This window comes from Panthera uncia, chromosome C2 (assembly GCF_023721935.1).
Source record: "Panthera uncia isolate 11264 chromosome C2, Puncia_PCG_1.0, whole genome shotgun sequence".
Lineage (NCBI taxonomy): Eukaryota > Metazoa > Chordata > Mammalia > Carnivora > Felidae > Panthera > Panthera uncia.
In genome coordinates, this window is record NC_064810.1 from 26,419,118 (window position 1) to 26,445,712 (window position 26,595).

The 26,595-nt window shown below is 36.1% G+C and overlaps 1 long non-coding RNA gene and 1 pseudogene across 3 annotated transcripts in view; one reads left to right on the forward strand and one right to left on the reverse strand.

Annotated features, from left to right (window-relative positions):
• Positions 1-26,595, reverse strand: part of LOC125920807 (uncharacterized) — a 329,534-nt gene that overhangs the window by 114,966 nt on the left and 187,973 nt on the right. For all 3 annotated transcript variants that reach the window (XR_007457205.1, XR_007457203.1, XR_007457204.1), the window contains one exon: positions 8,951-9,030. This is a non-coding gene — a long non-coding RNA (uncharacterized LOC125920807). The remainder of the gene's footprint in view (positions 1-8,950; positions 9,031-26,595) is intronic.
• On the forward strand, positions 12,087-12,836 carry LOC125920806 (gametocyte-specific factor 1-like; annotated as a pseudogene).

The following is a 26,595-nucleotide window of genomic DNA, read 5'->3' on the forward strand; positions in this document are numbered from 1 at the left end:
AACTAGGTTCATTGTCATGTTCTCTCTCCCCATTCTGGACACTTGTGGGGATGCCCTTCCTTCCAGCACTTTGTTTGGCTCTCTTCCATTTGGAGACAGCATGGGTATGAACTCAATTAGAAAGATTTTCCTGACTCATTCCTAACCAAAGTCTAGTTTAGCATTCCTTCTATGTGTCAGTACAATACCTAGATCTCAATAACATAAAAAAATCTATTGTGATTTGCTTTTCTCAATTTCCCAAGACTTTAAGAATGGGGGACTGTGCTTCCTCATTTCTACTCTCAGTAACCCACACAGTCTTTAGCATTGAGCAAGCACTCCTAAGTGTCATGTATTACTTAAAGAAAAAAAATTACTAAGTAGAATATTAAAGTTAAATAAAACAGAAGTCTTGAATTACACAGAAAATATAGATGGTTACCGATTAATTTAAAATTTGAAAATATACAGAAAAATACAAATTCAAATACAAGAAGAAACTGGATTCTGGAGAGTGGACAGAATTTTTGAGTCATTTCATACTGTCATTAATAGACTTGAGATTTATTTTAATGAATGAATAATGTAACACTCCACTTAAGTGATTTTCTTATTTAGAACGTTTGTTCCTTTCTCATGGGGTAAGTATATTTTTGTCATCCAGAGTATTCTCATGTTTGAGTTTTTTATGGGTTGAATTGTGTCCCTCAAAATGTTATGTTCATGTCATAACCACTGATACCTGTGAATATGAACTTATTTGGCAGTAGGGTCAATGAAGAGGTAATTAGTTAAGATTAGGTAATACAGGAGCATCTGGATAGCTCAGTAAGTTCAGCATCCAACTTCAGCTCAGGTCATGATGTGGTTCATGAGCTCGAGTCTCGCATTGGGCTGTGGGCTGACAGCTCAGAGCCTAGAGCCTGCTTCAGATTCTGTTTCTCTCTCTCTCCCTCTCTCTGCCCATCCCCTGATCGTGCTCTGTCTCTCTCTCTCTCTCAGAGATAAATAAACACTAAAAAAAAAAAAAGATTAGGTAATACAGAAGTAGGGTGGGTCCTTAACTCAGTATGACTAGTGTCCTTATAAGAAGAAAAGACACATAGACACAGACACGCAGAGGAAGGACAGACATGTAAAGACTCAAATTCACAAGGGGAACACCATGGGACAATGGAGACAGAGACTGAAGGGATTTCCTCCAAACTGAAGGTACCAAGGCTTGCTAGAAACTACCAGAAGCCAACTGAAAGGCATGGAAGAAAGAGTTCAACGGAAGCATGGCTTGCTGACACCTTCATTTTGGACTTCTGGCCTCCAGAACTTTGAGAGAATAAATTTCCGTTGTTCAAAGCCACCCAGATTGTAGTACTTTCTTATGGAAGCCCTAGCAAATTAATACAAGTGTCTTTATCTTGAAATGTAACCACAATGAATTATATTATGGGTTCCCCACTTTCTAAAGCACTTTGGGTTCACGGACTTTTAAAATTTTAACTTCTTAAATGTTTACAATCATTACAATTTTTTGGAATCTAAAACAAATCGCAATAACAAAAACTTGATATCTTAACACATTATATATGCTCTAATAATAACGTCGTTGTTGTTAAAACTTGAAGATAGGTATAAAATTTATTGAAATGGAACATAGATCTCTCAGGAAAAAGACACTGATGGCAAACAGACTTGCACTTTCATCTGGCCAGCCCCCAGCCCTTTCACCACAGCATTCCCCACACATGAAACAGATTACATTTCAAATTTATAGCCTTCAGAAGAAATCTGAAATGCTCAATTGTGGGAACGAAAGGCCCGTTACAGTTCTGATGTATCTAGTCCATACTTCACAAAACCCGTGTGAAACATAACGTATGGAATGCTGATGAGGTTTTAGGGTTAAAATCTCAAGACAGCCAAAAACGTGATTAATATTAGCCTTTTGGAGCAAAGGTCTAAAATAGAAAACATTTTATTTTATTAATAAAACTAGTGGGACGTAAAGCTGAGCAGATATGCAGGTGTAACCCATAACCTTCAGTAGTCCTCTCAGAGCATAAGGTACCTCTAATCTCACAAATAATATCACTGTAATTAAATGTAACAAAAGCAGAGATCAAGAATGTGCATGGCCACTAGGGACATTAGCCAAAGTGCAAAGTATGCTATTTGTCTTGGGAAACTTCTCACCTCTTGGTAAACTCTCTTAATCAGACCTCAGGCATCCAGTGCCCTCATGCTGCCCTTTGGCTGTCCTAGGCTCCCCTGGCCCATTGAATGCCAATGTCCCCTCCTCCTTGGAGCAGCAGCCCTGTGTTTTAAAATCAAACTTCCTGTCAGAAAACTCCAGTTTCCTCAGGCTGCTGCTTTTGGCAGGCTCTAAGAACAATCCTAATTTGATAATCTGATTAAATTAATTCAAAGTAAGTTGTGAATGGCTAATAGCCTAAATTTTTGAGAAGCTGAGTTCTTGACAATCTAATTTGTCGAATATGCAAAGGACTTGAACTGGAAACTTTCTTAGTGTATTTCCTTTATACTCAAATTTCCTCCATTGCTTGCCTGCTTGCCTTCCTTGCTTCCTTCCTTTTTTCTTTTCTTATCCATCCATCCATTCCTTTTCTTCTTTTCCTACCTTCATTTCCATTCTCTCTCTTTCTTTTCTCTCTCCTTTTCTCTCCCCCACATCTCATTTCTCTCTCTCTCTCATTACTGAGCCAGTAATGTGACACTTGCTTTTTGCATGTTAACTTATCCATAAATTAAATTCCAGACAGGAATAAAACCAAGGCAAATGCTTGCTGTCTTTCCCAAGGTAAATGCAACTTCCTCATTCACCAATATTGGCAGTATCTATACTCAGTATTTTCCTCTGCTGGTGACTTTTTAAATCTGTAATGAGACGAATAAATTATTTAACTAATACTCAGGGTTATATTTTCTACTACTATAATAATCTGTCACCTATTTAAAATGTAAATAGTGCACTTGGAAGTACAATGAGCCATTTCTTTTACTATTACTACTATTATTATTATTATTATTATTATTATTATTCAAATACTTAACCCTTCACAGCTACTATTGATCAGAATGTCTTTCCCAGAAATATTAGGCATCTTTTATGAATAATTATTGATATTTGCATCAGGCCATCAATGCAAAGCACATGTATGTCCTATATTTATTATGATTAATTTTCCTTTAAAATAATCATTAATAAGGAATACCATGGTTTATATTTTTCTATAAACAATCAAAATAGTTTATATTTATTTCATGGTTTTCTGTGACAGATGCTATTCTAAATACTTTGCATACAACGATTCATTTAATCCTCAAAAAATATTACGGGTTGGATATTTTTTTTTAAGTTTATTTATTTTTCAAGAGGGGGGAGGAGGGGAAGAGAGAGAGGGAGAGAGCATCACAAGAGTGAGATCATGACCTGAGCTGCAACCAAGGATTGGATGCTTAGACAACTGAGACACCCATGTGCCACTGGCTTGGGCATTTTTATATACTTACTTTCAACAGGTGTAGAAGATGAAGGCTTGATGTATTTAAGGCGTAGACTTTCCCAGGATCATACAATAAATAGGTAAGTCATATTTAAAAATCACTGCATGAATACATAAAAGAGTAAGCACTATCTACTCCTCCAGGAATATGCATGTTCCTTTCTTTTAAAAAAGTAAGTTATATAGGAATATTGATTCTGTTTTAAGAATGGATGGAAGGTAGAAGGTGAGGGACTGATAAGAGGGAGTTAGGCTGATATTGAAGGACTGTCTCATGTGGCAAACCAAACAATTTCTGAGAGTCTCTTATATTAACCTGGAGGACGGCTAGTGAATGAGATCCTACAACTGGGAAGAGCAGTAAGAAGTATTGTTACTTCCAGATCACTTCCTTTAAGGGGTGGTCCAGAGTAGTGGTAGGGCCATTCAAGCCAGGCTTTGGCAAGTTTATGAATGACATCTCTGGTGGCGAAATGGCGAACAGAATAAAGAGACATGAGAAGTAATGTCTGCAGGTGTCTAACAGTTGGTGAAAGAGAAAATCAGTCACCTTAATTGGTATAAAATAGGAAGAGAAAAATACAACTTAGATTCTTATCAGAATACAGATGTATGTAATCTAATAATATAGCCCCAACCCAATATTATTTCATTTGTTTCTATTGAATAAATTGGGACTTTCCAAGACACATTGCTAAGCAGAACACTATTAGCAGGCCAGACAAGAGACATTTAAACAATTGTTCAATAAATATCATCGCTGACTGTTTAAAATTATATAAGTAATACCTTCTTGAGGTTAAAAAAATCTAGTAACACAGAAGTATATAAAGCGGAAAATAAAGAGGACTTTCTGTCTCTTCTCTATCATTCTATTCCCCTGATATAACTAGTAACCCGTGTGTTTTCAAGACATTTTACTGCATGAACAAATATATACTCTTTTGTCTTTATGTAAAATAAATGGACTAAAATTATAATTCTATATATATGTTCATAAGGCTATAATGTAAGATTGATATTTTTTTCTATCAGAAAAGAAATCTTATCATACACATGCTATTACTTGATTTATCTCATTTTCCCCCCAAAAAATATATCATGGAAAACTTTTCAAGCCAGAACATACAGTCCTACCACAGTCTTTTTTAAAAAATTACAGAATATTCCATAATATGGAATCTTATAAATCATTAAACTATTCCATAACATTTTATCATTTTCTCAAGCTAGATTTTCACACAGTTATATATATATTGCCATGTGTATTTAGAGACCTAAGTTCCAACTCATTACCAATGCAAGCTTTTAATCATAGAAATACTGTCTATTTTTCTCTATTATCTGGAATAAATAAGATACTAGGGATTTTTTTGGAAAAGTCACTTTATCCCATTCCTTTTCATACATTTCACGCTAAATATATTGGGGGGCAAGAAAGTGGATGTGAAGCCAATTGGCTGAGTTTAATATACCCTGTAGACCATAGTTAAGTACGTAAAAATTTAATAAACTCAAATTTCCAGTTACTCTGGCCAAAAGTTTATGTTCAAGAAATATTAACTGACCATCTTAAAAGTAAATCCTAAATGTTGGGATAGGTAGTTAGGCAAAGCATCCCTCCAATGATTCTAAGGAAAACTCACTGAAGGAGTCAGTGCAGATGGGGTCATCCATGCAGCAGCAGCTATATTTTCTTTTCCTTTTTGCTTATCCCCCCTTGGCACTAAAGACACCCTTGTGTACAGAGAAATTTTGCAGCTGGGCAGAAGAGACAAGCATCTGGCTAAGAAACAACACTATAACTCAGCGCAACTGTTGGCTTTCTACATTGATCTTATTAAATTTCAACTTGTTCTTCTGGAAAAGAGATTCACTAAGAGAAGAAAAAATATTACACAATTATTTCTGGTGTAATGGCTTAAGCTAATAGGCTTCACATAGCATCTAGGTGGGAAACACATTCACCATCAAACGGGGACATGGCCGGCATGGGAAGTCTTCTTGGGGTCATCAAAAACCAAGATAACCTCCCCTCTCTTCCCACGAAAAAATTACCAGGATATCTGGACTACTCCTTTATATCTGGCATATTTAGCAAAAAGGATAAAATTAATAGTCAGTTAATATAGACACAGGTTGAGAATCTTTGTTAACAGAGTTCAGTGAAAGCAAAATAGTTTGCTGGAATACCAAAAAATCAATATTTTCATTAGTGTAAATGGAAACGTCTACACTTCTACTAATGTCCATATTATTAGGGATAAGGATACTATCCAGAAAGCAGAACAAATAATTTCCCAAGCCTCAAGCTAAGGTAAAGAAAAATTATGACTAGGTCAAAGTTGGTTTTTCTATTTATAAATGCAAACAAAAACAAACAAATAAAGCAAATAAACAAAAACAAAACCCTGGAGGGAATAGAGATCAATATTCATATAACAGATATCAATATCAGCAGAATATTTAAATAGTATAAATATTATAATATAATTATAAATAATATAAAAATTTATGGCCATCATAGACACGCACCACTTTCTCAGGCACTGGACGGGGTAGGATGGGGTTGGGCAGAGTACAAAGCCATTAGCATGCCTATACTCATATTCCAGAAATGACTCTGGAACCCTCTTCTCTTATCTTTCCTATGCTCTTTCAACCCTCTGTCAACTCATTCTCTGAGAAGCCCTTGAGAGGGTCTTCTGAATAAGATGAGAAGAGAAAAGAAATTGTCTGCAAGATGCTTCTAGTTCCACTGTAGACAACATAGCAAGAAAAGAACAATCCAAGGCACTATCAATTCTTATAAAGTAAATAAAGCTAGCTTGCTTTTGTAAATCAATCAAAAGCCCTCTAATCATCAAGATATATTTATAGAACTGTTGCATGGATCAAAACCACAATGAGGTACCACCTCACACCTGCCAGAATGGCTAAAATGAACAACTCAGAAAACAACAGATATTGGCGAGGATGTGGACAAAGGGGAACACTTTTGCACTGCTGGTTGGAATGCAAAACGGTGCAGCCACTATGGAGAACAGTATGGAGGTTCCTCAAAAAATTAAAAATAGAGCTACCCTATGACCCAGCAATTGCAAAATGCTGATTCAAAGGGGCACATGCACCCCAATGTTTATAGCAGCACTATCAGAAATAGCCAAATTATGGAAAGAGCCCAAATGTCCATTGACTGCTGAATGGATAAAGAAGAAGTGGTATATACATACATATATATACACACATATATATACACACACACAAAATGGAATAACACTACTTGGTGATCAAAAAGAATGAAATCTTACCATTTGCAACAATGCGGATGGAACTAGAGTACATTGTGCTAAAGAAATAAGTCAGAGAAAGGCAAATATATGATTTCACTCATATGTGGAATTTAAGAAACAAAACAGATGAACATAGGGGAAGGCAAGAAAAAATAAGATAAGAACAGAGAGGAAGCAAACCATATAGAGAACAAACTGAGGGTTGCTGGAGAGGAGGTGGGTGGGGGAATGGGCTAAATAGGAGATGGGCATTTAAGGAGGGCACTTGTTGGGGTGAGCACTGGGTGTTATCTGTAAGTGATGAATCACTGGGTTCTACTCCTGAAACCAGTATTACACTGTATGTTAACTAACTTGAATTTAAATGTAAAAAATTAGCAGTAAAAAAATATATGTTGAATAGTTTGAATACCCTAAAAAAAGAACCAAATTTTAAGAAATTATAAAGTCTTTGCCTGCTACTTTATAAATCAGTATTATGATCCTAAATATCACCTTAAAAAATTCCATGGTTGTAGGAGCACGAACATGTGTGTCCTAGTCATGTAAGCAATCTTGAATTCTCCCTGATTAAAAATCAAAGTTAAAATCACCTGCCACAGGGTATAGCCAAGTGTCTTTTATTCCAAGTTTATCAAAAGAAGTTTATAGTAGTAAACAAAGTTCAATTCAAATATGGTTATGTATCACAACTGCTTGCAATAGTGACAACCACAATTATGCATTTGTTTACATTTTACTTATTTATTTTTATTTTTTAATGTTTTTGATTTATTTTTGAGAGAGAGAGAGAGAGAGAGAGAGCAGGGGAGGGGCAGAGAGAGAGGGAGACACAGAATCCAAAGACAGGCTCCAGGCTCTGAGCTGTCAGCACAGAGCCCGACATGGGGCTCGAACTCACGGACTGCGAGATCATGACCTGAACTGAAGTCAGACGCTTAACTGACTGAGCCACCCAGGTGCCCCGCATTTGTTTACATTTTAAATTGTAGTAGAATTTAATTGGAGAATTGACATATAATATTATACTAGTTTTAGGTGTACAACTCAGTGATTTGACAATTATATACATTATGAAACATGATGATAAATGTAGTTACCATCTGTCACCATATACCGTTATTATATTACCTCTGACTATATTCCTTATGCTGTACTTTTCAGCCACGATGCTTACTTATTTTAACTTTGTGCCTCTTAATTCCCCTCATCTGTTTTGTCTTTTTCACCCCCTGCCACTATCCTCTCTGGCAACCACTGGTTTGTTCTCTATGAGTTTGTTTCTCTTTCTGTTGTTATTCGTTTCATTTTTTAGACTACACATATAAGTGAAATCACATGGCATTAGTCTTCCTCTGTCTGACTTATTTCACTTAACATAATAGCTTCTAAGTCTATCCATGTTGTTGTGAATGGCAAGATTTCATTCATTTTTATGGCTGAGTAATATTCCATTGTGTATATATACCATATCTTCTTTATCCATTCATCTTACCAATGGACATTTAGGTTTCTTTCATATCTTTACCACTATTAAATAATATAGAAATAAATATAGGGATGCATATATCTTTTTGAATTAGTGTTTTCATTCTTCAGGTAAGTACCCAGAAGTAGAATTAACTGGATCTGTATGTTACTTCTATTTTTAGTTTTTTAAGGAACCTCCATACTGCTTGCAAATTATATGTCTGATAAGGGGTTAATGTGCAAGTTACATAAAGAACTCATACAAATCTACACCAAGCAAACACGTCTGATTATAAATGCACAGAGGATCTGAAAAGACATTTTTCCAAAGAAATACAGATGGTCAATCGACACACAAAGAGATGCTCAACATCACTAATCAGCAGTAAAATGAAAATCAAACCACAACAAAATATCACCTCACACCAGTCAGAATAGCTAGTATCAAAAAGACAAGAAATAACCAGTGTTGGCAAGGATGGGGAAAAGGGAACCCTCATGAACTACTGGTGGGAATATAAGTTGGTGCAGCCACTCTGGAAAACAGTAGAGAGATTCCACAAAAACTAAAAAAATAAAATAAAATTTAAAAAGTATGCATTTTATATGTGCGCAACTTACAAATGATAGCTACACAATAGAATTAGAAAACTGGCCGCACTGGTCTATTTGCAAGTCACTTACCATTTTGTATATCTCATTCTCTTCTCTATTTAAATCTTGACATCGAGAATTTTCTTTATCTCAGAAGTAGCAACAAGCTCCTGAAAATTATTTTTATATTATAAAAGATTGCATTTATACATATACATATATATATTTACCCCAGAAAATGGTCAATTTTTTGAAACTACCCTTCATATTTATTAAGAGATATAGGCTCAAAAACAATCAGCAAATTAGTAGATTGTGTCTATGAACACTTGATTTTTATTGAATGTTGTCAAGACATCAAATGTGCAGGTTCACCTTTGAAAATGCTAAATTTGCATTTATTCTTTTGTCCCTAGGCTAACAGCTGAGTGTTGTTTTTTAAAGCACCCATTTGAGGTGCTAAGAGGTCCTAATTAGATGAATTAAACAAACACAACATTAAGTTTCAGAAATGAAGTGTCAGAACAGATACCTTTTGATCTGCAGATAACTCAGGGAGCAACAGTAAATTGCAAATAATGTGATTGCATTTCCTGCCTCAGCATATTGGGTTTGATAAAAAGTTTTACTTTAGTAACTGCCCAAGATATTTCTCTGAGTAATTGAGAGGGAATAGATTATATTTTAGGGACTGCCAGCTGCTTTCATTCTAATTTTTCCTGCCCATGTCAGGAAGGAAGGAAGGAAGGAAGAAGGAAATAGAAAGGCTTCTGTGTTACAGCATAGCATTGTTATCCTTAAGAGGAGTATATTGTTTGTAGGGCCACTAAACAAAGTAAAATAGAACAAATAAACATAAAAACAACAGCAAACCAGGGGTGATGCATTTTAAGTCAGTTCAATCAACCAATATGTAAGTAGGCACTGGGTTCATTTTCGAGGGCCACCAAGATCACTTGAGGGATTTACAATCCAATGAGGAAAGGAATACAGATATTTCTACAACTAATGATAAAACATGAGACAATGAAATTAATTATAAACATGAGCATCTTCTAATTATCTTTGAGGTGGTCAGGGTAAGCATCCCTGAGATAAATTTCGACTGTACCAAAATGAAAACTCAGCACATAACACATGGGAAAAGAGAAGAAGAACAATCCAGATTAAGAGAATAACGTGGGTTAGGACAAAGTGTGATGGGAGAATCTAATTCGAGATTTCACCCAAGCCCAAGTCCAGGAGTTAGGGTGGGAGAAAGAAGAAGTTCAAGTTCAAGGGTGAATTAATGATTTTAGCTTGATGGCTAACTGAGTTTGAAGTCTATGGGAAATTCAGATCTAAAGCTCAGGGTGGGTATCCAAATTAGAGGTAAAGATGGAGTCATCCAGACAAAGATGGTAACTGAAGCTCTGGGAGCCTTTGGGCTAGCCCAGAGCTTATGCATCAGTATTGTTAGAGAGTAAACCCACGGAATGCCTATAGTTAAACACAAGTTAGAGAAGATGAGAATAATAAAAAAACCTCCTTGGAAGCAGCAAGACAACCAAGAAAGAGTGTACCTCAGATACTGTAAGAGGGTAAGCATTTCACGAAAGAAGAGAGTGGCCAACATTGTCAAACAATGCACACCAGCAGCAGACTCAGCTATGAGAAAGTCATTTGCACTCTTGGAAGGGGCAGGTTCAGTGACGCGGTGGGGTGAGAAACCAGACTGCAGACTGACTTGGGTAAACTGGTCAATCAAGTCATGAGTGAAGAAGTTAGCAAAAAAAGCAGGATGGGAAGTTTTTCCAGTGGAAAAGCATATTAGAAAATGGAGAACAGAAAGGCAAATACATCCAAAACAAAACAAAACAAAAAACCTCTAACAATATCAGTTATAAAGTACTATATTTTAACTGTGGTTTCTGTGTGCTATTCATTGAAGAGGTGCCTCAGTAAAAGCCTGAGATTTTCCAGGCAGAGCAATGAGTAGATCACTTCAAACAATTAAATTTTGGCATCTTGAGTTGTGTGATACCGCCTAACTACTGATTTTTAAGGAAAAATATGTGATGTGTGTAATTAAAAAAAAAGTTTCATATTTAAAAAATATTTTTTGATAAAAGATGCATATTCATATCCATAGAGACTTACGAAGCTCTGGAACACAATCTCATTATAAGTCTTTCAAAGGACTAATACAGGACAAAACATCTGCAAAGAAGAAAAATAAGACTTTCTGCCTTTTTTCAAAAGTCAAATTTAAAAGTTGAATCTTAAAAGTCAATTGAGCCTGGGTGGCTTAGTCAGTTGAGCGTCGGATTTCAACTCAGGTCATGATCTCGAGGTTCATGGGTTCAAGCCCGCACTGGGCTCTGTGCTGATAGTGCAGAGTCCGCTTCAGATCCTTGGTCTCCCTCTCTGTTTGCCCCTCCCTCTCTCTCTCTCTCTCTCTTAAAAATAAACTTTAAAAAAAATAAAAAAGATCCACTCTTATACCACATGGAAACGGAGGCTATCGTTCACCAAATATTTGAAGAAATAAATGTTTCCCATCCAAATAATTCTCACAAATATTCCTAGATCATGAATATATTTCTCAAAGGATATAATTACTGCTTTCACATCAGATGACCTGAAATTGACATTCTACAAAATAATTGGCTCATGCTCTTTATAAGTGTCAAGGTCATGACGGACAAAGGAAAAATGAGGAGATGTCAGATGAGAGGAGACTAAGGTGACTTGAGAATTGGATCCTGGACCAAGAAAAGGGACCTTAATGAGAAAACCAGGGAGACTTGACCAGGTCTATAGGGTAGTTAATAGAATTGACTCAGTGTTAACTTCCTGGTTTCAATAATTATATCCTGGTTATGCAAAATGGTAATGTTTAGGGAAGCTGGTGAAACCTATAAGAGAATTTCTACAGTATTTTTCAAACTCTTTTGCAAGTCTGAAATTATTTAAAGTCAAAAGTTAAAAAAAAGATTTCTAACTATGAAAAGAGTGAAGAACCATGTCTGGAGAGAATACGAAACACAAACTTGACTATGCAGTTATATGTATCTTATTGCTTTAATTTTTTTAAAAAATTTCAACCAGCTGAAAAGTTGCTAGAACCAAGTGACAATAAGAAAAACATGCTAAAGCTGGGTCGCGGATGTGGGGAGAAAGCAACTGTGGTCTCCGGAGAGCGTGTCTCGACCAAGCACTTGGATTCAGCTCCTGTATTTCCAACATGAAAGAAACTTACATGGATTCCTTGGACCCTGAAAAGCTATAATAATGTCCCTATGATAAAAACCACTAGCTCAGGGCCCACAGATTTCCCTATCATCTTACCAGGAACAGAAAGAATCATTCTGATGTCGCAAACAAATTGGCTACTTGTCTCCCTCCACCAGGTTCCTTGACCCAAAATCATTCATCACATTTCAAGCTGTGACAATAAAAGTTGTATTGAGCAGGATGTTGTCAACAAAACCAGAAACCTTGAACAAGGGACTCTAGCTGGGAGCACGTGGCAGTACCCTCCTTGTGATGAAGACTAGGATAAAGATCTATGGGAACAGACCAGCATCCCATTTGCCTGGGACACAGTCAACTACTGTGGCAACAACAGCTTTGAAAGCAAGCAACATAGTTATGGAACATTAGAGTAACCTGGCTTCAGGCATGCATGTTCCCAAGTCTCTGCTGTATGTTCTGCCATGGAAAGACAATGGAAATGCACAGTAACTGAATATCTATCTCCTCAAATGCCAGATCCTAGAAGACTCATGCTTCTTCCTGCTACCAGTGGGTTCTTCATTTTTTTTCCTCCTAATCTAATTATAGAAAGATAAACCGTCTGTGACTTTAAAACTGAAAAGAGAGAGAGAGAGAGAGAGAGAGAGAGAGAAATATACTAAAAATGCTTTGGTCCTAGAGAAAGAAATTTCTTGTTTACATGTGAAGTACTCTGTGTATATTTCAGTAAGTAAACTAATAAACAGAAACTCAGAATGTAATTTTCAATCTGGTTTCTATGTGACTTTATAATGTGAAGATGATGATAAGGGCCAATTTTGAAGTTGCCATGCCATTCAATTTTGAGTATCTACTCTATGCAAGACACTATCATAAGCAAAACATGGTCTTTGATTATGAAAAGAGCCTCATAATGTTGGTACACTATTATACATGTTTCCCAACAGCAGTATTTCATAGACTGTTATAACAAAGAGGCAAGCCAAGTCCTGTTAGGACATAAGGATTACCTTGCAGTGGCCTGGGCTATCCACCATGGAGAAAATGAGTCAGGGTCATTTGAAGGCAGTAGAAGATTCTGATGAACAGTGATGGAGGCATAAAGGAAAAAAGCATTTTGGGAAGAGAAAAAGCCTAAGCAGAGTCACGAGATAGAGAAGTACAGGGTTGTTTTGATTATCTAATTCAAATAAGAGGGGAAGAGCTCCCGGAGTGAAATTTCATTGAGTGATAGGGAGTGAACAAGATAGTCTGGAGCTTAATGAGCCTTGGGACTGCCAGAAAATTATGGTTTGTAAGTAAATATACCCCCTGTCATGTTCAGGACCAGTACTGTTAAATACTGCTCAATACCTTTCTGTCCCTGAATTCAGATTATTTTCATAGTACCAAAAGTATGAAATATACATTTTAGTTGTCTACTCCAAAATGGTACTAGAAAATTCCAAAGAATCTAGATCTTAAAATATGTTCCAGGTGCACTGTTTTGCAAGTAAGCAATTATAATTCACTGTCCACTTCTAAAAGGTCAATAATTCAGATTGCTCTACACGATTCTAGACCCAACATCAAGCTGTCCACTGAAGTTTTACAAACCTGAAACCTTCTTTGCTAACTGGATAGGAATTTCATTCTAGCAGCAAATGCTAAAGTATTCTAGCAGCACTTTCCTCTATAAAACAGTAGTTTCAGAACATGTTAATGTTGGTGTGATGTAAAAAAGTATCTCTTCAGTAAATAAGTTTGGTAAACACTGGATGAAGGAAGGTTAATCAGATATCTTTGCTGTAGGAGTTATCAGAACCTTGATAACGCTAATGAGAAATACAGTACTCAATGAGGAGGGAGATAATACCAATTGTTAAACCCATAGGAGTCTAGTGATGCAAGTGTTGCAGAGAACTGCACATTTGAAAACTGCACCAGATGCATTTCTGCTTCCTCTTATTTTAAGTCTATCACACATTAAATGGAATGGCTTAACCAAAAGTCTATAAGGAAATAGAGGATTTCTCCAAAACAATTTGATTTCTGCATGCCTGTGGTTATTGTAATATCACCTTCTTCAATTAATTCTATTGGAAAATTTTCTCTCCTTGAGAAAATATCTCTGGTTTTAAAGTGCAAATTAGTCAGGGGTGGGGTGGAAATCATGAACATATATGCCCTCTTCTGCTAACTTCTCTGAGGGGAAGGTTAATTTGTTAATAGGAAATGTGAATTTTATTAATCTTATAACATGGTTAAATCATTGGCAATGATCGTGTAAATGATGATGTAGACACTAAGATAGAATAGAAAATTCTACTGCAATAGAAAATCAAAGGGGCGCCTGGGTGGCTCAGTCGGTTAAGCGTCCGACTTCAGCTCAGGTCACGATCTCGCGGTCCGCGAGTTCGAGCCCCGCATCGGGCTCTGGGCTGATGGCTCAGAGCCTGGAGCCTGCTTCCGATTCTGTGTCTCCCTCTCTCTCTGCCCCTCCCCCGTTCATGCTGTGTCTCTCTCTGTCTCAAAAATAAATAAACGTTAAAAAAAATTTTTTTTTAAAGAAAATCAAAGAAGCTAGATACACTTCCAAAAATTAATGTGTAAGAAGGGAGTAGCAGTTTGAAAATCTCTGTGTACTTCACAGATCTCTAGGTCCTGCTACAAGCCAGCAACAACATGGTACATCCATAAAATATGGCTATGTTATGTCATGGCTTGGAATTGGTTTGTATTTACAGGCATTTGGATCTAAAAGAGAGTAGCAATTTCTATGCGATCTTACGATGGTTCTGTAGCTTGAAAAGTGAAAGCATATGTAAATACCCAACACTAGGGTCTGGATCAGCAGAAAGGACGACACGTTATTACTCTGTCAAACTTCATTTCACAATGCCAATGTGTAGTCGTCTGGGTGCTTCACAGAGATGCTCTTATTTTGTGATTGTAGTAGGGACTAAGGCAAAAGCTACTTATCTATCTGCCACTATATATATATTTTTTTTAATTTTTTAATTTTAATTTTTATTTTTGAGAGACAAAGAGAGACAGCATGAGTGGGAGAGGGACAGAGAGGGAGAGAGACCCAGAATATGAAGCAGGCTCCAGGCTCCGAGCTGTCAGGACAGAGCCTGACGCGGGGCTCGAACTCACAAGCCGTGAGATCATGATTTGAGCTGATGTCGGATGCTCAACCGACTGAACCACTCAGGTATCCCCCCATTTTTTTTGATGGGTGGCAGAGGGGGCAGAGGGACAGAGGGAGACTCTCAAACAGGCTCCACGCTTAGCATAGAACCTGACACAGGGCTCAATCCCATCACCTTGGGATCATAACCTGAGCCAAAATCAAGAGTCGGGCTCTCAACCGACTGAAGCACCCAGGAGCCTCTGCTATTATATTTCTTTTCTTTTCTTTTTATTTTTTTTTAATGTTTATTTAGTTCTGAGACAGAGAGAGACAGAGCATGAGTGGGGGAGGGGCAGAGAGAGAAGGAGACACAGAATCTGAAGCAGGCTCCAGGCTCCGAGCTGTCAGCACAGAGCCTGACTTGAGCCAAAGTCGGTCGCTCAACTGACTGAGCCACCCAGGCACTCCTTTATATATCTTAATCATACTATGTTAGCTAAGGATTTTTGGCACTTTCATCAGGCTATTTACAGAATCATAATTATTTTTGGTTCACAGCACTCTCAATTAAATATTAACATTATCCCTTCTCATGTATATGATCAGAATTGCCAAACATATGCGAAACATTATATACTCTTCAAAAAAGGCATGAGGTGTGTTTTAATACAATTTGTTTGTTTGTTTGTTTGTTTTAGGAGTTTATCAGTTGTAAAACAAACAAACAAACAAAAACCCCAAAAGACAAAAAAAAAAAAAAAAAAAAAAAAAAAAAAAACACACACACAAACAAAACAAAACAAAGAAACAAAAATACCAGCCCTTTGCTAATAGATTTCTATAATCAGGTACTCCCACACAAACAGTAATTTACTTAGTTGGGATAGTTCCATCTCTCCAGAAAGTGAAATGTTTTCAGAATATCTTAGTGTTGAGGCAAATTTAATTGTTTTTCCTAATGACAAGTGAAGTTTGATCATCTCACCCCAACTCTCCAGGTTGCTATTACATTTTTTTCCACCATTTTGGTTCATCTTCACTTTCGACTATACCAAGCAAACTCACACACAAGAAATATTTGCCACGGTCTCTAGAAAAAGCTTTCGGTAGAAGTTTTATGGTTGGAATGAAATAGCATTTTGTTTTAAAATACTGGAATTTTTAGATATAAGACGACATTACCTAGAATATAGAAATAAGATGTTTGCTAAAGCAAAGTTAGTCCTTTCTCCTTAAGCAATGAGTGTTTGCTTCTTGCCCCCTCCTTCCCTACCTTGAAAGCTAAGTGCAAGCCTTGTGTGAACAGCCACTTGTAGTAAAGAAAATAGCCTTCTGTTTCTCTTCCCTGGAATGTTCTCCCAGATACACATGGCTAGCCCCTCACACTTTCCAGATTTTTACTCAAGAGTTACCTCCTCAGTGAAGCCCTCACTGGCTAACCTATCTACAATTTTTATCCTCCTCCTAACATTTCTTTCTCCCTCCCCCCCCCCAGTGTTTTTTTTCTTTTAGTTTTTATTTAAATTACAGTTAGTTAACACACAGTGTTAAGATTAGTTTCAGGTATAGGGGCTCCTGGGTGGCTCAGTCAGTTAAGGGTCCGACTTCGGCTCAGGTCATGATCTCACAGTTCTTGGTTCAAGCCCTGCATCAGGCTATGTGCTGACAGCTCAGAACCTGGAGCCTGCTTCCGATTCCACCTCTCCCTCTCTCTCTGCCCCTCCCCGGCTTGCAGTCTGCCTCTCTCTCTCTCTGTAGAAGAATAAATACACATTAAAATAATGTTTTTAAAGATTAGTTTCAGGTGTAAAATACAGTGATTCAACACTTCCATACAACATTCGGTGCTCATCATAAGTGCACATCTTAATCCCCATCACCTGTTTTACCCATCCCCCTACCACCTCTGGTAGCCATCAGTTTGTTCTCTATGGTTTGGAGTCTGTTTCTTGGTTTGCCTTTCTCTCTCGTTCTCTTTCCCTTTTGCTCATTCATTTTGTTTTCAATTCCACATATGAATGAAATTATACAGTATTTGTCTTTCTCTGGCTTATTTCACTTAGCAAAATATTCTTTACCTCTATCCACATCATTGAAAGTGGCAAAAGTAATATTCCATTGTGTGTGTGTGTGTGTGTGTGTGTGTGTGTATCACTACTTCTTTACCCATTCATTAATCAATGGCTTTTGGGCTGTTTCCATAGTTTGGCTATTGTAGATAATGCTGCTATAAACATTAAGGTGCATTTATCCCTTTGGATTAGTGTTTTTTGTATATTTTGGGTAAATACCTAGCAGTGCAATTGCTGGATCATATGGCAGTTCTATGTTTAACTTTTTGAGGAACCTCCATACTGTTTTCCAGAGTGGCTGCACTGTTTCCCACCAACAGTGCAAAAATGTTCCCCTTTCTCCACATCCTTGTCAGCACCTGTTGTTTCTTGTGTTGTTGATTTTAGCCATTCTGACAGATATGAGGTGATATCTCACTGTAGTTTTGATTTGTGTTTCTCTGATAATGAATGATATTGAGCATGTTTTCATGCGTCTGTTGACCATCTATATGGCTTCTTTGGAAAAATGTCTATTCATGTTTCTGCCCATTTTAATTGGATTATTCATTTTGGGGGTGTTGAGTTTTAGAAATTCTTTACATATTTTGGATACTGACCCTTTATCAGATACGTCATTTGCAAATATCTTTTCCCATTCCATCGGTTGACTTTTAGTCTTGTTGATTATTTCCTTCACTGTGCAGAAGCTTTTTGTTTTGATGAAGTCCCAATAGTTTATATTTGCTTCTGTTTCCATTGCCTCCAGAGACATATCTAGAAAGAGGTTACTGCCTATGTTCTCTTCTAAGAATTTAATGGTTTTATGTCATACATTTAAGTCTTTAATCCATTTTGAATTTATTTTTGTATATGGTGTAAAAAAGTGTTCCTGTTTCATTCTTTTGTATGATGCTGCCCAGTTTTCCCAATACCATTTGTTGAAGAGACTGTCTTTTTCCCATTGGATATTCTTCCCTGCTGTGTCAAAAACTAATTGACCATATAGTTGCAGGTTCATTTCTGGGTTTTCTATTCTGTCCTATTGATCTTTATGTCTATTTTTGTGCCAGTTCCATACTGTTTTGATTATTACATATTTGTAATATAACTTGAAATCTGGTATTGTGATGCCTACAGCTGTGCTTTTCCTTTTCTAGGTTGCTTTGGCTATTTGGGGCCTGTTGTGGTTCCATAAAAATTTTAGAATTGTTGTACTTCTGTGAAAAATGCTATTGGTATTTTGATAGGGATTGCATTAAATGTATGGATTGCTTTGAGTAATATACATATTTTAACAATGTCTGTTCTTTGATCCAAGAGCATGGAATGTCTTTTCATTTTTTTGTGTTGTCTTCAGTTTTTTCTTCATTGTTTTACAGTTTTCAGAGTACAGGTCTTTCACCTCTTTGGATATGTTTATTCCTAGGTATTTTATTGTTTGGGTGCAATTTAAATGGAGTTTAATCCCTTCAATTCTCTTTCTGCTGCTTCACTACTGGTATATAGAAATACAACAAATTTCTGTTGACTTTATCTCCTGTGACTTTACTGAATTTGTATCAATTCTAGCGATTTTTTGGTGGAGTCTTTCAGGTTTTTCTATGTAGAGTATCATGTTATCTGCAAATAGTGAAAGTTTTACTTCTTTCTTGTCAATCTGGATGCCTTTTCTTTTTGTTGTCTGATTGCTGAGGACAGACTCTTCCCAACATTTCTATACCCCCATTTTCCTGCTTTATTTTTTCTCTTTATTATTTTCATTACTTAACACACAGTTATAGTCTACCTACTCATTGTTTATTACTCACTTCCATCACTAAGATGTAGACTCCACAATGACAGAGAATTTTGTCTTTTTGTTTTATTATTCATTGCCAGGACCCAGGACAGTATCTGACATAAAACAGATGCTCAATAAATTGAATAAATGAATCTCCACCATCATATGAAATCTCCTCTATGTACACAGGTAAGCTTTGTTAAACAAAACTATCTTCTCAAAACCCTTTATCAGTTCAAAGACAAGGACCAAAAGCTGACAAAACAGATGATACAACATTAGGCAATCAATAAAATGTTATAATGTGATGAACAAATGTTTATGTCACATGAAAAAAACTTAAAAACAATTTAAAAAACAGTAAAAAAAAAGACAGATATTGGATGGAAATATTAACAGTCTATATCTTATCTATACTTCCCTAAATTTTACAAAACAGACTCTTTTTTTTTCCAACCTTACCTCTCTATAAGCCTCCACGGACACACTCAAGTTGGTTTGGTCTAGTCATTTCATCGTTTATCCAGATTACATATTAATTTGCTATCATTTTATGGCTCTTCTCTTTCCAACTTAGTTGTAAACTCTCAGAAGGCAAGATTATGTTTTAAACAACAGTGATCCTACCACACCTCACTCAGTAATAAATGTATAGCCAACTCTTATTACATATGTGTATACTGACTGGCTGGTTGATTCACACCCGGGATTGTGTATCGTATCTGCAGATAGCAGCATAGCCTCTGCCATCTTAAGGTCAGTTGGCTCTTTAGAGTAACACTACGGTAACAAGCAAAAAAAAATAGCATAGCAGGCATTATTCTACATTCACATGAAATTTTAGGGTATCATGAACAGCTCTAATTTAAAGGGCAAGAACAGTTCCATGTAAAGGGCACCTGGGTGGGTTAGTCAGTTAAGCTTCCACTGTTGATTCTGGCTCAGGTCGTGATCTCACTGTTCAGGAGACTGGCCTGCATCAGGCTCTGCAATGGCAGTGCGGAGTCTGCTTCGGATTCTCTTTTTCTAGCTCTCTCTCTGCCCCTCCCCACATGATCTCTCTCTCCCTCTCAAAATAAATAAGTAAATATTAAAAAAAAGTTAAGAGTTACATTTACACAAGTGATACATATCTACAAGATGAAATGCACTCTCCTTTGAAATAATTTTCAAAGATATTTAAATTTTTTTATATATCACATGTAAAAAATTAGGAAAAATGATAGTCTACATTATTAATATTTGTTCAATGCCACAATGTATTTAATCAGAACCTCAGTGTCCAACATTTTGATTATTTCTAATTTTTTTATTATAATTAGGCCTGTAAAAAATGGACTTTAAGATAAATTTCTGTGTGATTGCCATGTTATAAAAAAAGAAATTCAGAGATTTTTACTTAAGAAACCTTTTAAAAAGATTATCAGTAATACCGTTTCAATCCATATTCTGAGGCTTGCTCAAAATTTGGAATTAAAATTTATAGATTAAAGATTATACTTGTTCAAGGGATTTTCATGATAGTGCCAAATGTGTGTGTGTGTGTGTGTTTTCATTTATAACTTTATTTTTTTTTTTTTTTTTTGTGAGCTCCTTTCATTTCCAGGCGGGGACTTTCAGAAGACCAATGAGTCAGCACTTGGGATGTCTGTGGTACAGTTTAAACATGTGATTATATTAGAATCCTAAGGGCATTTTGATTTTTTATTGGGAATAAACATTCCTGCAGTGATTAAAGTACATGAAATATGATGCATTTTTCCACTAAGTGATAAGTAAACATTACCAGAGACATAAGCTTTTTCTTATGACAGAATTTGTGGTGAAGTTTAATCCTCAAATGGTGAGAACATATAGTTTCTTGAAATAATAATATTTAATGTAGTTGTCTCAGAATGGCCTTATAATGATCATAAAATGGCTGCCTTTTTTTCCCTTTCATACCAAAAGGTCTCTGTCGATTAAGTTCAAAATCTGAAGGGATTAACTTCTAAAAATCAACTCCTTAGAAAAAAGGTTTTGAGAAAAATCTGAATATTGTCCCAAAGCACAATATTCTGACAGCCAAAGAGAGAACCCAAGGTAAAACGGCAAGGGTATTTACCAGTAACAAGAATTTTATACCAAAGTATAAAAGAGCCAGTAACATAAAGGTTACTTTTAAGCCATGACTCATTTAAGAATAAGAGTTATGACAATTTAAAATATGTAAACCATCTTGAATGTTATTCAAGCAAATAAGGGCCAAGCATGTAGACATTTTAAGATTTTCAGATGCTCAGCATTTTTATTGGTGTGTTTAAAATGTTCTCTTTTTAATTAAGGAACTCAGTTTTAAAAGCTACTAGCAGAATGAGTGGAGCTATATTAAGTTTTACAACATTTAAAAATGTAATAGCCATACATATAATTTCTTTAATGCAATATTAATTTTATATTTTTAATAGATCATATTAAGATCAACTTTCAACATAAAAAAAATCAAGTCAAACAACAAAAATGTTAGTGTATCTAAAAAAGGCTTATTGAGAAACCGAGCAAGGAAAAAAAATTTCACATTAGTAGAATTCCTTGGGATTCTACTTGAAAAGTCAATAACTAAAACATAGAAAGAAAGAAGGAAAGAAGGAAGGAAGGGAAGAAGGAAGAAAGGGAAAAAAGAAAATAAGAGAAAAAAAGAATTAAAATATAAGCCTCCATGTATCACTAATACGTATTATAAACAGTGTATCCCAGTCATAAGGTTTAGAAGTTTAAATAAACAGTGGAACTGTAAGGTACTCTGTAAAACAGTAACATGGCAAAGTACTTTGTGAAATCTTTATGGATGAATGATCGCATGGAAGCAACCTGTGTCATAAACGGGGGGGGGGGGGGGGGGTAAATTAGGGGAGGAAGATGAAGTGAAAAGGGATGTCAAATTTTAGATCTTATGTGCAGATTCCAGAAAGAATAATAAATCTGCTCTAGATAAATCTGTTCTAATTCTAGGTGGGACACAATTTAGAGAAACTTGTTTGATGCCAAAAGTCCCTGTTTTTGTCCTGATCAGAAAGGTAGCACTTGTAAGCAAATACATTTTAAAACAAACTCAATAAAAGCAACTTTTAGCTGCATACCAGATACTTGCTGGAACAGAGGAGACAGTTTTCTTCGTGTATATTAATCCATCTGTTTTGGCAAGGGAGGAAAGCAGTTCCTTAAAAAGCAAATTATCTACTACTTGACATCTCTTCTTTTATTATGAAAAAGGGGTCCTTTATTTAAGTTAATATATTTCCAATAACTAGAAAACCTGTGGTGAATCACTACTCCCAAAAAAATACATTTAGTAAAGGTAAATTATAAATTTATCTTAAAAGGCACTTTATGAGCAAAGTATGGGCACAGATTACTATAAGTAACTTTTCTTTAGCCAGATGTCTTAAATTCTAGGGAGCCAAGGTCTTGAGTTGGGCATGGATGAATAAAAAGAATCTTCCCATTCACCACTGTTACACTATTCAGAGGTATCATCTTCAAAACATATTAAATTTTAATTTGCAATTATAAAAAGATGATTATTTCAATGTGAAAGAATTCTTCATAATTAGGGAAAATGGGTATTTGGGGAAGAGGCCAGCATTTGCAAACAATAAAATTGAGGATCTTCTCATGTTGACACAACATCAAAGCAACTAGCGTTTTGTTATGCTGGATGCCAGAGGTCCAAAAGCAGAAGTCAAAATGTCCTCATGAGATCACCTGGCATTTATTTCAATATCTCTTGTTTGAGACATGACAGCAATCAGGCACAAAGCACAGCAATGCACTCTACCTTATAAAGACCTCATCTTGTAATAATTGTTCTTTTTTAGGAGAAGTGTCCTTAGTTACATAAATGAGCATGATTTTGGAACAGAAAAGACTAACCACAAAGGATAGCCATGTCCTCCAGACTGACACAGGTTTCAAAATATTTAGAAACTAGAGGTTATTTGAAATACCTCTTCTCTTCAAATTGGTTTTACAATAAAAAACTTGGTTTAAAATAATAGTTTTTAAAAAATGTTTATTTATTTATTTTGAGAGACAGAAAGAGAGAGAGTGGGGGAGGGGCAGAGAGAGAGAGAGAGAGAATCCCAAGCAGGCTCAGTATTGTGAGTGCGGAGGCCAATGCGAGGCTTGATTTCATGAACTCTGAGACGATGACCGGAGCCAAAACCAGAGTCAAATGCTTAACCCACTGAGCCACTCAGGTGTCCCACAGTAATAGTTTTAATTCATCAAATTTCTTGTCGCATTACTTAGTACAATACACTGAGTATAATTTATTAGATATCATCTGGGGCCTGATTATATCTACCACAGTGTCTGATCTGTATTAAGATATTATTTTTATTGTTATTTTATGACAGATGATTTAAATAAAATTTAAATAAAATTAAAAAGGTAAAATATGTAGTTAGGTTAGATTTGCAAAAAGTTAAACTAGCTGAAAATACATTTACATAGCCATGAATTATCCAGGCATTGAAGGCATTTACTTTCTGGTTATTTTCAAAGTAGTGTGGGATGACTTTTCATTTAGAATATAAAGGGTTTTTCCTTTAATTGTCAAGGCAGTTGATAAAGTATGCCTTCTCACATCTATTTTCACCTCTGCCCCATGGCACCAAGACCTGCTATGAAGAGTTAGAAAGCTCTGAAAAAGAGACAATTCTCTTTAAGTTGAACATAAATGGATTTTTTCCAGTAGCTAATAGGACTCAAAGACACCCAACAAACAAAAAATACAACTCATGTGCTTGAAGCAATCGCACTCAGAGCAAATTTTTGCAAGTAATATATCAAATGCATCAACTATTTTATGCATGCAACCTTTTAGTTCAATGCAGATTACCATAGCACAAGGGTTGGCACTGAGCATAGAAAGAAGATCAAGTGGGGACACAGAAACAAGAAAGTTTCATACAGATATAGAAAATAGTGCCTTAAAAAGAAATCTCTCCCAGTTAAATGTTTCATCAATACCCTAGATGGAAGAATTAATAATAAACCTCAGGACCACACAGTGGTTCTGCAGCTTTGGATATACTGCAGTTAAAGAATTTTCATATATGTTTAAATTAACTGTTTAGAAAACTTTAGATAACTTAGTCTGTAGAGTCTTTTTCCTCAATTAATTTTTTCTGTTTGTACCAAAACCCAACTGTGACATTTTTGGTACCATGGTTCAGATTCAGAATATTCAAAGTAAAAAATTTCCCTTACAGATGCTCATGGAGCAAATCATATTCCCAGATACATATACCACATGTTCTACCAAACCTTCTAATTTGGCAGTGTTTCAACATGTCTTTAATGCTCATCATCAAACAGTATCACCAAAAGCAGTTTTCATTAACAGAGTTGAGGAATTGAAGTACATCATTCTCTGGGATATAGGTGATCAATAGCTTGATAAATAGAATCACCCTGAAAACAAATAGAAACCATAAAAGTGGCCTTCAGTGTGGTGCTTGGCAGTCATTCTGGTGTTGGGAACAGAGGTGGGCTCTTACCTCCACGTGCCCTTGGGCACAGGGCATGGTTACAGGGCCTGCCTGCCTGACCTTCCTTGAGCTGAGAGTGAGCCAAACCAAAACTCCCAACCATGGGCCCAGAGAGTGGTATTCAGAATCTGGGTCATTCATTTAGATGAAAATAGCAAGTGTTAACCAAGTCTGAAAGTAGCATGATGTTGGAATGATCTAGAAAAGTCTGGATTTTTTGAAGTAAATTCTTCATGTTTCACATTGTTAATATCCTAAAAATTTGTTAAATGTTGAAAGAGTTATTATTATTTTCAGATGCTTTCAATAAGCAGACTTGTTTTAATACACACACACACACACACACACACATACACATGCATAAAGATAGAAAACATATACAGAACTATCAAAATCTGACAAGTATTTTATGAAAATAAGTCCTTATTAAATAAGCTATCACTTTGTGCTTGTAGTGGGCAGACAACTCAGAAATGGGATAGAAGCCAAGAGAAACGAACATAAAAGTAATAGCTGAGGGAAAAAATGATGTTCTAGGAAAAGTATTTAAAATTAGTAGCAATCTGGAGTTGGAGGCCGGAGCACAGATGACTGCTCCGAGCTGCATTCATAAGGAAAGAATCTGGTGAACAGACACATCTAAAGGTAGAGCCTACAGGAAGGAATGTCTTCTTCAGGGTGCTGCCCTACCTCCTTTTCTCACACGTAGGAAGGAGTTATATTTAACTCCTTTCTGGAAAAAAATCCTACAACTTTCCCAAGAGAGTTAATGGCTCTTGGTCAACATTTTTAAGAATTTGGGTCATGTGTCTAGATTGTAATTATTTATTTCTCTTTCTCCCAAACCAGAATGTGGGCTTTCTCAGGGTTGGTACAGTATTTTAGTCATCTTGGTACTTCTCAAGCCTAATAGCAGGACTTCTAGTATCCATTTGGATCTTTCCTCTTTTTTTTTTTTTTTTTGGTCAGAAAGACATACATTTACTGTCTTTCCCTCAGTATTTTTTTTTTTAGGATTATATTATTTTTTTCTCAGATTTATTCCAATTATTTTAGGCTATATATGAATCATGTAGTATAAACATGTTCAAGGCTCCTTTACTCCTGAGCTCTTCCTAATAGGCGGGAAGAACCCAGGCTCTACCTGTAAATTTTATTCCATTATTTCTAGACGCATTTACTGGTTCCTTGTTACAAGGTCTCTCCACAATTGGAATTGACATACTCATGCATCCGGAAATGGTTATTACAGTCTTTATCGTCTCTTGGCATTCTGAACCTTCCAACTTCTAGTTCTGAGATGACGCAAAATAAAACAGTATGGCAGAATCATTGCTAAACCTTCAAATCACCAGAGTAAAGTTAGAATAGTGCCACTCTCTCAATAACCGGAATGACATTGTGGTAAACGGGCAGGTTGTTATGGGTAACTCCGTCATTGAATCAAAAATGTTACCAAAGGTTAGCCTTTGGAAAGGGAGGCTAAAAATAGCTGCTAATCCAGCAAAATGAAAGATGAAGATATACTGTGTATTTTTGTGTACAGCGTGTGTGTATTCACACACATACACAGTTGTATAAATTTTTGGTGTGTACACACACACATGCAGATACACATCATGAATATTTATATAAACAATCACAAACAGTGCTAACTAGTTAGCATTATGTTAGCAAGTGCTTCCCAAAGGAAAGCAAGACCATGCTGGAGAAAAGAAGGGACTGGAGGAAATTATTACATATAGTGCATAGTGTTAGGTCACTACTTGAAAGGACAAAGTAAGTCTAAGGCAGGGTAAAAATAAGGGAAATGGGATAAGACAAGGGACTGTTCTCTCTATAACATTAACAGTGTGCAAAAATGCCAAAAGCATAGGCAGGGCTTGGACTAATGGAGGAATTTTTTTTTTTTTTTAATTCTGTATTCTTGACTCACAGATGGAGGAGAGGGTGAAGGGAAAGTGGTGAGAGGCTGTGGGGGCCCCTGACTGTTGATGCTGGACTGCTTCCTTCTT